Source organism: Lissotriton vulgaris, chromosome 4_1 (assembly GCF_964263255.1).
Source record: "Lissotriton vulgaris chromosome 4_1, aLisVul1.2, whole genome shotgun sequence".
Lineage (NCBI taxonomy): Eukaryota > Metazoa > Chordata > Amphibia > Caudata > Salamandridae > Lissotriton > Lissotriton vulgaris.
In genome coordinates, this window is record NC_141691.1 from 1,652,953,638 (window position 1) to 1,652,966,014 (window position 12,377).

Consider the following 12,377-nt stretch of genomic DNA (forward strand, 5'->3'; position numbering starts at 1 on the left):
CTTGAAGGCAGTGGGGAAACGCTCCTCCGCCATAGCGGATGAGCTGCCACTGGGGGTGCGTCATCTGCGTGTGATATGGCTGAGAGACTCGCCCCCCAGCAATTCCCGCTCCTGGCTCCCAGCTGTGCCTCACTCCCCCCCCCCCCTCTATTCAATGGCGTCCGCTGTTCATCTGCGCGTTCTTGGTATTTATTGCACTTTGTACCCAGGTTCGTATGGACATTTGGGTTGCTCTTGCTATACTGAAATACACATTAATCGTAACGACTTTTTAACGCCAAGTCAGATATATTAATGCTATTAACCAGAGCATAAAAGGATGATAACTCAGATGGAAACCTGATTAAATAAAACCTCAGCCATCCTAAGTACCCGGCAAACCCATTCCTACCTACCCACAAGATAACGGGGCTCCCCAGTCCCCACAAACACGCTCTTCAAGCTCTAGCAGCGAATTTCTATAGTTGAGAAACTTCTAAAGCTTATGACATAGAGCACTCTGGCCACTTACATCCTTAGGCACCTGCCTATGGGCTCTAGTGGAACATATGTCCAAGCAAGTTTTTGGTGGTCCACCCCATGACATGTAGGGAGAGGAGTTGGCCTAACGGCTAGGACAGTCGACCTCGAATCTGGGGAACTGGGTTTGAGTCTCAGCAATGATGCTGAACATCCTGTGATTCTGGGCAAACCACTTATCTTCCCGGGCCTCGCAAAAAATGAGTGTGTCCTCATGTACTGCAACTGGTGCTATGTAAAGTGCTCTGATACCTGATTCGGGGCAAGTTTGCACTATATAAAACTCTGTAAAATAAAAAAAATTAAAAAGGGACATATGTCCCCGCATGTTCTTGGTGTTCCTCCACATGACAAGTCCTTCCAAGTTCTAACTGGCATGAAGACTGCACCTCATTCCTCCTCAGATGTCCCTGAAGGCAGTACATGAAATTGAGAGCCACAAAAACCTGAAATAAAATATCTTGAAATAGTTTTTGAAGCAGCGCATTAGGAGAAATTAACTCTTTAGTCAACTCAGTCTGTGTTGCATCATAGAATCCGACACAATAACCAAATTGTGAAATACCACTTGCACCTAGTAATGCATCAGTTATTGCCCCAAGTTAGTGCATACTATGGGCAAGAACAAGCAAGAGTTTTTTATACCATGTGGTGTACTTACTGCAAAAATGGAGCACACAGTGTTTACAGAAGCTCTGCCCAAGTTTACATGCACCAGGGCACTTGTGATGAGCAAGTAGGCAGAGTGAACAAAAGTGTTGTTTATTTTTAGGAAAACGTATGTCTCCATGAAGGTAGGCGTCTGTGGTTGAAACAGGGTTTAGGGTGCGATTTCTAGCTTTAGGGGGTGGACCTTTTACTGCTGCACTAATCATTGCACACTTCTGTGTTAAGAATGTTTAAGCCCACTCTGACAATTTAACAGTCTGTGGGGAGTATTCTCAGAGCAATATCGCCAGGAGTGATGATGGGACTTTTCTGGTGATAATTGGCCGATCCCCGGCTAACGCTGGATTTGACATCGCCATCGTGATTATTTATTTATTTTTTTAAGTTTGAGTTTATTGAAAGTGAAAGAAGCAAAGACAGAAAATGAAGAAACAATCAAAAATTACAATCAAGTAAAAAACATCTCAAATAAATAAAGACAAAATAAAACATCATGAAGCAAGCAGCAAGAGAAACAATCTAGGGCAAATTATACAACAAGGAGTGAAACAATGTAAGCAAAATATCTGAAGGCAATAAGAAAAATAAATTCATTAGAAATATTAGCATAAAAAATAGTAGTATAATAAGGCAGTGGGAGAAATCATGGCGGTTTACGAACTTCAGCATTTTCAACATTTTGAGAGTGGGAAGGGTGTGCCAAGGAAGCAACTAGGGCTAAATAGGTGGTTAGAGCCATTGAAGATCACTAATTAACTGCTAGGGAAATGGGAGTGAAGAAATTAGTGTCCAGTCTATGGTGGAAACAAACTGCATTCCACCAAGCACGAAAAGTGATGTCAGCAGCTTGCTTCCAATTGGAGGTGATGAGATGAAAAGCAATAGCTATTAAAAGGTTCAATAAAGCATAATGTTGTGCGGATTGGGGGAAGATAGGGGATAGGGAACCTAGAAAAATATTAACAATGGAGAAGGGGGAGTGAAAATTAAAAAATATTTGGGAGTTGAGCCCATACCAGACTCCAAAATCGGGAAATGGGCGGGCAATCAAATAGCATGTGTTTTACATCTGCAGAAGGGCATGGACATGACCAGCAAGTGGGAGGAGTATCTGAGGAAAAGGTCGATAAAGCAAGAGGGGTAAATAGAATGCGATTGTAAATGAAATATAGAGTTTGGGTGGTGTTAGCAGCTCTAGAGGTTTTATGTATTTTCAACCAGATCTTATCCCATAAGGGAGCGGGCCAATCCTGCAAGAAGTCTTTTTCCCAAGCCAACTCAACTTTGGATTTAAGTCTATCCACAACACACTGAAAGGATTTATAAAGAAAGGAGGCGGATGGGAGGGAATCCAATGTAGAAGAAATGGGACAAAAGTGGGAATGTCACTAGTAGGGGGAAGTGAATGAAGATATTGAGTGAGAGCAGAAGATAATGAAGTGTACTGAGAGCGAGAGGAGGAAGGAAGAGAAAAACGTGATTGTAAGTCAGCAAAAGAAAGGGGTAGATTCGAAGAAATGAGTTGGTAAACCCATTTCAAACCACGAGAGTGCCAAGACTTCCAAAAAATGGGACGGTTTCGATTCTTGATGAGCTTGTTGTGCCAGATGGGTTGTAAATGAGCAGAAAGAACAGATGGATAGGAGGAGGATAAATAAGGAGTGAGAAGTTTACAAGAATGAGAAATGATGGGAGTGCGCAAGGATGCCCAGTTCGAAGTGAAGGCTAATATTTCACAAAAATCAAAAGGAGCAAGAAAGGAGGATTCTATTTGAAGCCAGAGAGGAGGGTAAAAAGGAAGATCAGAAGAAAGTCACCGAGTAGCCTGTCTCAAGGAGAAGGCTTTGTGATAAGACTTAAAGTCAGGAAATTTAAGGCCACCAATAGACTTCTCTTTCTTCAAGGAAGCGATAGCAATACAAGAGCGTTTTCCTTTCCATAAAAATTTAATGAGAATAGAATCAATTGTTTTAAAATAATGACAGGGAATGTGAATGGGGATCATAGAACTGGTATATAAGATCATTGGTGCTAGCATCATTTTAATAGAGTCGAGACGGCCCCACCAGGAAAGAAAGAGGGGGTTCCAGCGAGTAATGACAATATTACATTTTTTAGAAATGCATTCAAAATTAATTTTAAGAGTATCAGAAAGGTGAGGAGCAAACCAAATCCCTAAGTATTTAATTTTTGACGGTTGCCAAGAGAAACCAGAATGGTCGAAAAGATGTTTTTGACAGAGAGAGTTCAGAGGTAGAATTTCACACTTTTCGACATTTAAACGATATCCAGAGACTTTAGAGAAGGAGGAGACCTGTTGTAGAAAAAACGGGAGTGAAGATTGAGGGTCAGAGCAATATAAAAGGATGTCGTCAGCGTAAACCGAGATTTTAACTTGTTGAGAACTGAATTGAAAGTCAGAAATGTTAGCATAATTCCTAAGTTGAGTGAGAAAAGGTTCTAAAGCCAGGACAAACAGTAAAGGGGATAAAGGACACCCTTGTCTCACGCCTCTTTGTAACGGAAAGTAATCTGAGACCATACCATTTGCAAATATGGAAGCCTGAGGGCATGAATAGAGTAATGAAATAAAGGAGATACATTTGGGGGAAAGCCTGCCCACTTAAGGGCTTGAAACATAAAATCCCAGCCTATCCTATTGAAAGCTTTCTCAGCATCTAAGGAGATGGCAGCCTAAGGAAGAGAAAGGGAAGGGGCCTTACTTAAAATGTTGAAAAATACACACAAGTTATCAGACGAGAGACGACCCTTAACAAAACCTGACTGCTCTGGACCAATTAAGTCAGGGAGAAGAGGGTCCATCCTAAGGACGAAAATCTTTGCAAAAATTTTATAATCAGTATTCACTAATGAGATAGGACCGTAATTTTTGCACAAAGTGTGATCCTTGTCATCCTTAGGGATAAGGCAAATCAAAGCCTCCTGAAAGGACCCACGAGAGGAGCCTGAAACAGAAAAGGACTGAAATAGTGTGAGCAGCTTTGGAAGGAGAAGAGAGGCAAAAGAGTTATAGAATTCAATGGTAAAGCCGTCAGGGCCAGGGGCCTTACCATTTCTTAAAGATGAGACTGCACGGGAAAGTTCCATGAGAGAGAGATATCAGATTCTAGGGAATGAAAATCGACATGTGTAGAAGGAGGTGAGGGAATATTGTGAAAGTAAGAAAGAAAATCAGCCGAATTAGGACATGTTTCAGGAGTATATAGAGTTTTATAAAAAGAAACACATTTGTTTAAAATATCCTTATCCTTAAACAAAGACATACCACTGGGGCTCTGAATAGATTCAATTTTCTGTCAGTTTTTCTGTATTTTAAGATAGTTGGCCAATAATCTCCCCATTTTATTTTGACCACCATAATAACAAGAATTACATTTCAATAAGGAATTTGAAGCAGCGGTTGTGGTACATTTATTAAAAGCAAATTTAGCATCAATGAGTTCTTTAAGAAACGACTCAGAGTGAGACTGATAATAGATATATTCAAGTTTTTTAATGTTATCCAAAAGCTGAACAGATTTGGTTTGAGCTTGTTTTTTCTTTTGGGACACAAAATTAATAATAAAACCTATAGCAGCCTCTTTAAAAGAATCCCACACCATCACAAAAGGGGAATCGGGAAGTTGATTAAGTACAAAAAATTCAGTAGCAAAAGTATTAAATTTGGCACAAAAGGAAGGGTCAAGGAGAAGATAGTTATTAAATCTCCAACGGCCAGGATGGGGGGAGAAGGGAAGGAGATCGATATCTACAAAAACGGGAGCGTGATCTGAAATTAAGATGGTACCAATATCTGAGTGAAGAGTAAGTTGGGCTAGGGATTTACTGAGAAATAAATAATCAATGCGAGATTGAGAGTGATGAGAGGGGGAATAAAAGCTGTATTCTCTAAGGTCGGGATTACATAGTCGCCAAACATCAACAAGGGCATTGTTATGAATGGAATTAATGAATTGGGAATGCATCTTGGGTGTGGAAAATTTGACTCTAGAGTACCTGTCTTAAATGGGATCTAAGATTTTATTACAATCACCACCAAAGATAATATAATCATCTGTAATTGTAGCTAATTTTTCAGATATAGCTAGCCAAAACGATTTATCAATACCAGTAGGAGCATAAACATTATATATAACCACAGGAATCTTATCGATATTTAACTTAACCAGTACCCATCGACCCTCAACATCACAATCTTGAGAAACAAGAGAAACATTTAATTTTTTGTGACACAACAATACAACTCCATTTTTCTTACCTAAAGCTGGCGAGTGAAAAACATGACCCACCCAACAACGTTTAAGTTTTAAGGCTTAAGCTTCAGAAAGGTGGGATTCTTGTAGAAGAGCTATATCCGCCTTGAGTCTAGCTAAGTGGGACAAAACCCGTTGCCTTTTAATAGGATTGTTCAACCCTTTAGCGTTCCATGTAACAACTCAGAACTTGAATCAACAAAATTATATGCGGAAAAACCATTAGATGAGAGGAGAGAGAAGAAATGAGAATATGAAGAAAAGAAAGAGAGAAAAGAAAGAATAAAGAGAAAAGAAAAATGACCAAGCTATGCAAGGGCAAAGGAAAAACAAAATAAAAGAGAAGAGAGAGCAGAAAGAAGAGGAAAAGAGAGAAAGGAAAAGTGAATAGTACATGACTGAGAGAAACAATGAAAAACATACTTACAGATACAAACTGAAGAACGGGAATGACGACGGCAGCAGATGACAACCTCAACAACGGGAGCAAATACCATCAGACAACCGAAAACGGACAACATATTACATAACCAAGAGATAAACATCGGGATGGAGAGGGAAAAGGGCATACCTGCAAAGATATGGATAGAAGACATTGAGCTGTCGAAAGCAACAAAACATGGCTTATATGAAACAGAACAAGGAAAGAAGTGTAAACACACTGATATATAGGTATATAGGTACATAAAAGGGGAACATATTAAGGATGGACCAGAAAAAGGAATATGTGTGTAGGACAAGTTTTAAACTGAACAATTAAACAACTCTTGAGGTGTCCATGACATCAGTCCCATTGTGTCGAAGAAACTCCACCAGGGCAAGAGGATCTTCAAAGGTTATAGTCTTCTCTTTGTAGGTAACCTTAAAGAGGCAAGGATGGAGTAGGCCATATCTGGTGTTGAGAGCACGCAGTTGTGGGCGCAAATCCAACAATTGTTTACGGCGGTCTGCTATTACCTTAGCCGCACCTTGGGAAAGATATAGGCGGTGACCCTCCCAAACAATCTGCTTTTTAGATTTAGCAGCGGACAAAACCCGAAGGAGGTCAGTATATTGTAGGAACAACATGATGACGCCTCAAGGCTTCATAGAGATTTTCGGGCCCAATCTATGTGCTCGCTGAATATTAAAAGTAGTGGAGGTCAGAAGGTCCAAAAGCTTTGGCAGAAATGATTGAAAAAACTTGGTCGGGTTTGAAACTTCTGTGTGCTCAGGCAATCCATAAAGACGAAGATTATTCCTACAGTTTTGATTTTCCAAATCTTCCGCTTGTCTCTTGAGGTGGGAAATGTCCTTTTCCAGAGTTGTAATCTGAGAACAGGAAGTCTGAAGAGACGACTGTTCCACAAGAAGAACACGAGACTCCAAAGAGGACCATTTGTCGTGTAAAAATTGCAATGTTTTCGTAGTTTCAGCCATAATTAGCTTCAGTGCACGGATTTCCTCAAGTATAAGATCCATGGCAGCGGTATTTGATGAAGAGCCTGGAGATGGCGGATCTTTTTTGAGTCTTTTAGTTGATGCTGATTGTGGGAGCTTACTTGAAGATTGCGATTTAGGAACAACCCCAGTAGTCAAATCAGGTTTGTTTAACACACCTTCCTCCATTTCAGGAGGAGTGGAATCAGCGTCTGAGCAAGTGCGAGCAGGAATGGAGGTGGAGAGCTTAAGGTTGTGCAGTTTCCTCATAAAGAAAAAAATGGGAAGGAAAGTGAATGCAGCAGACCTTTGCAGGCAATTTATAGTGCTCCAGAAAAAATTATGCCAAGAAAACGCACATGGGGAAAAGGACCGCAATACTGGTAGCAAAGGAGCGTGAAAAATCTTCAAGAAAACCTTTGTGAAGGAAAAGAGCTCAAACTGTCTCCGGAGACGAAATGGCGGCACTACAGATCCTGAAGAGAAGAAAGGTTCAGAAAAATCGAAGAAAAAACATCAGGCAGCAACTGTATTAGGAGCCTACATGTAAAAAAGAGGAGAAAGTAGGAAGGAGTTCATCTGGGAGTCAATTGAAAACAATTGTGCTGAGAAAAACGGACACCAGTGTGAGCAAACAAAAAACAAAATGGCGGCCGCGATAAAAACAGGCCGATTTTCGGATGATTTTAGGGCTTAAAGGCAGCGCATGAGGCTAAGGAGCGGTGCATGTTGCTCACCTCATCTTCCGATTCATGTGGCAGCGTCTGGGCAAGCTTTCCGCTGCGAAGAACCGCTGAAAAAAGCCCGTAAGGGAAGTCTGACGGTGGAGCTCTGCTGTCAAGCTGCCAAGTCTGAACACCAGCCCCTGTCCTGAGGAGACCAAAAGAGCAGATGAGTAGAAAATTGTGCCCTAGGGCCATCGATCTCCAAATAAGCCAAAGGAAGCCGTAGATTCCATATCGCACAGAATCTTGTTAATAAGGACATTAAAAGTGGGTTGCATGATTCAAGTGCAATCCCCACGTGATGTTAGAAAGAATCGGACTGGTGCCTAATAAACAAGAATAATTGACTTGTTTGGTCAACTTCATAAATATGATTTTTGCCCTAATTTTGTTAAATTTCAGTGACGTAGTTGCCTACACTTTACTTTGGCTCTTTGTAATCATCTTGCTCAGATTAAATGCAGTATTCGCTGGCTATGGCTTTCACCGCTTTTTTATGATTTGAAGTACTAAAAACTGCCAATTTTGAATGATCATATTATATGTAAGAAAATACATATATGAATCCGTGTTCTTATTGATGTAATTAAGCTAAACGCAAGCTACAGTATAATACAATGCAATTGGGAAGTTGATGGTGTGAAACAGTTGATGAGTTTGGTATTGTAATGCACCACAGGAGGCCCATTCAGGAGAAGGTCAGGAGATCCTCCAGCAGGGGCTTGCTCTGTCAGCCTCCATGAGGCCTGGCGTGAGTCAGTCAGCATAGCTCTGTCATCTGACTCCTGGTTGTATGGCTGAACGGATGATGATCTGAAAGGCACAGCAATGGTCGGTGGAAGCAGAGAAAACAAACAAGAATGGGGTGGTGAGAGAACCTCGACTTTGAAAGAGCAAGAGAGGCATGGAGCTGGCATTTAAAACTGACAGAAGTGCTAAGTAATAATTGAGAAAATGGCTGCAAGAATTAAATGGAGTACAAAGAAGAGAGTGCAGGAATAGGAGTGAGATATGTTAGGATGTGAAAACGAAAAGTGAAGTTCTCAGCTAGGAGTAAGAAAAGGAGGTAGAAATGGTTGGGGAAAGACAAGGATAAGTATTAAATGGATACAATTCAAGGAGGTGAACAGATGAGGCAGAAGGAGGGACAAGGGTTGGTGAAAAGATTGAAGAATAGGAGTGCAGAAAACATAAATGGGACACTGAGGGGCATATTCTCAAGAACGTGTGATAACCATGGGAAAAGTTACTTAATGCAAAAATGCGAAACGAAACGCAAAAAAAGCATGAGGCCAATCGCGATATCAAAATCAGAGAAAACAGGCAACAGGCCTGCAACCCACATGCATCAGGTGGGAAAAAATCACCATAAAAGTAGAAAAAAAACTGGCAAACAAATGCCAAACAACAGTGAAGCACAATGGATGTTGCTGGAGCAACTAAGGAGGAGAACCAGAACCCCACAAACCCCCCGGAGGACTTCCCTGGGAACTCAGGGTCAGGGAGGGCCAAGGAGAAGAAGAGTAGGAAGAGCGCTTCAGTCCGTAGGAAAAGAGGATCCTGATAACGGTGGTGGTTGAACACTATCAACAACTGTTCGTCCCCTTCACTATGTCATTGGCAACCAAAAATGGACTATGGCAGTCCATCGTGGACACAGTGAATGCAGTCAGAGTACAAATGGAAGAGGTCAAGAGGCGCTGGAATGAATTCGAGCGCAAAACCAAGCTGAAACTCGCCAACAACCAGAAGGCAGCAATGCAGAATGGAGGTGGGAGTCCTGCGCCACAGGAGGAGCTGGACGAGATGGAGGAAATGGTGTCCACAGTCGTCAGTGGGGAGACGGTGACTGGAGTCGGGCGTCCGGACACTGCTCAACAAGACCGAACACAACAACAACAGGTTGAGTTACGACCAGGGACTGGGGGGACGGGGGGAGATGGCCACAATGACATACATGCACAATTGAGCTGAGCACATCTGTGGACAAACTGTGCCCAGACCCCAACTCCCACCAAGAGATCAATGTACCCAAGTATGCAATATCTCGGCACTGTATAAGCACAGAAGGCAAAGGCACAAAGCAGAAAAGGGATAAGGGGCAGCAAAACAGAGCAGCAGGAGCCATCCCCCGAAATGCAGCACACACACATAACATGCAGAGCACTTCAACACTGACAACAATGTGGCACAAACCGCAACACGTCCACAACAGAACACAGGACACAACTGGTGCCGACTGGGTGTAGACACTGGCCAATCACAAGTGGCATTGCGGGGGCATGTGAGATGACAATGTACTAGTACAAACACACACATGTCATTTGTCGAAATGTCCACTGTCCCCCATCAAATAGGCAGCTCCTCCCAAACAGCCATGATGTACACAGTCATGCAGTCCGTATATAAGCATGTACAATGCAACAACACACATGTGAACACATTGTTAAACTGCATTTCCCCTTCACATTGCATAGGGACAATCAATACAGCCCAACCTCTCATCTCTGATGACGAAGAGGACCACTACAGCTTCCACTCCGACGCCATCCAACAGCTCATGGAGAGCCTCCGCAACCCACTCCCAGGAGCAGGGCTGCCCAGCTGCTACGAGGAGACCCCACCTCCTGCACAGACCAAACAGCAGGCAACACCCACCACCACGGCTGCCTCCCAGGACCCCCACGAAGAACACATGGCCTTCCAATGCCATGTGTTGGGATGCCAGGAGCAGCTGGCTGAACAGGTGCAGGTGGGCTTCGACCACATGGCAGACAAACTAGATGCCATACGTGGGTGTCTAAGTCCCATCAGGGACCACTCACAGTCCCTAGCGGGCACTCACAGTCCACTCCATGCTTTACAATGAACCATGGCTGACATCGCCAGAGTCCTGACTCAGAGACAAGAACGACTGACTAGTCAGAGCGGCTGGCCCATCTGTGCACCAACGAGTGGCAGCTGGGTTCCTCAATGACCTCAAAACCATCCTCATGGCATTGCTGCCACAAGGACTGGCGCAGATGCATGCTGCTGCTACCACCACACCCACATCTCCAACACCTGAAGTGTCAGTGCCGCACAGTACGGCAGACATTCCACCTCCGGCCCCTGAGGTGTCACTGCCACACTGTGCTGGAGAAAGGCTAGCACCATCTACACGTGAGGCACATGGACCAGAAGTGGATGAAGAGGCGGATGAAAGCGCCATTGTGGTAAGAAGGACTGAACTCTTCCTCTTCCTTTGGACTTGTGTAAATGTAAATGTATAGGCATTTATATAGCGCACTACTTACCCGGAGGGTCCCAAGGCGCTTCGACCGCTGCGAAACCCTTCCTGGCTTCCCTGAGAGATGGTCCCTTAATGGGTATCTCCAGGGTGAACCAGGCATCCCCAGCGGTCTGGTGGGGCCGTTAGTGAGGATGAGGCAAGCTAATGCCCAGAGTTGCCGAGTGTGATCGCTGATCAGAGTGGGCACCGAGGCGAGAGAATTATCGAGTCCGCTGACCCTGGTCCAGAAACCTGCCGCGCCGGGAATCGAACCCTGGTCCCGGGCCGTCCTCTGCTCTCGGGTCTGCCGCCTCTAACCAGTGAGCCACACTACCGAACATGACTTGTCATTCTGTGAAGGGCTCTCACTGGCCCTCAATGGGCCAACATTGTAAATTGGGGTTTGCATGGCCCTGTACTGCTCCAGAAGCAACACTCCACTGAATGTGCATTAAACATTCTGAATCACACAGTTGTGTTGTGTCGATGGGCTTTCATGTGTGGTAGTATTTATGAATGTAGGGTCAGTGAATTTCCCCTACGTCTATGTGGCTCATGTCGTTGGACTTGGGTCACAGGGTGACCCATTGCAGAATGTTGCCCGGGTAGCACAGACGCAACAACAGTGACACACGCATTAGTTACTTCCTTGTCCAGCCCGGTACTGAACCATGCCCAGAGCCCCAGGGTCATTGTACAAACCCTTACGCTAGACTGGCATGCGCCAGGCCAGCCCACGATGCTTACTCTCCAGGGTGGGACAACAAGGCCAAATGTGCCAGGACTCCCCTGTAGTGATCTGCTGCTCACAGGTCTAGTTGTCAGCATGCCACGGCCACTCCCACATGGCTGGTATACACCGACACCACACCCATCCAGCACAGGCGTCACAGCACATGTGACCCTGCCAATAAAAAGGGCCGGGCGCACATGCACTCCGCCATTTCCAACGTCTCTCGGGGTGTATCTATGTGGTGTGCATGTAGGCATGGGGGCCCAGGGGCCTGCGACATCCCATTCCGCAGGCCCGGAGGTGACATGATGGCATCCATACCATGATACCCAATCATAGAGGGTCCATGACTAGCAGGGCACAGACTTGGTAGCACCAAATACACTGTGGCAGTCACAGGCACACAACCACCGACGGTGACTTTCAGTGCACTGAGTTAGGTGCACCGTATGTGCTGAGCGGGTGTGCAGCCTGCGATGATTCCCCGCCCCGGCAGTCCGAACAGCTCAGGTTTTGTGTGCCCTGCTGGACCGCAGTGTAGGCCTGAGCCAGGGGGCAGCGCGGGCCTACAGACACGTGGCGTCGCCTCCTGGATCACAGAGTTAGTGGCACCTATGAGGCTGAGCAGGTGTGCAGCCTGAGATGATGCCGGGAGCACTGGTATGTCCTCTTCCATTGAGAAATCAAGACCCAGCACCAAATGTGAGACCTGGGGGCCCGCCGAGTGGAGCTGCATGATGTGGAGGGTGACATGTCCGTGGGCCCCG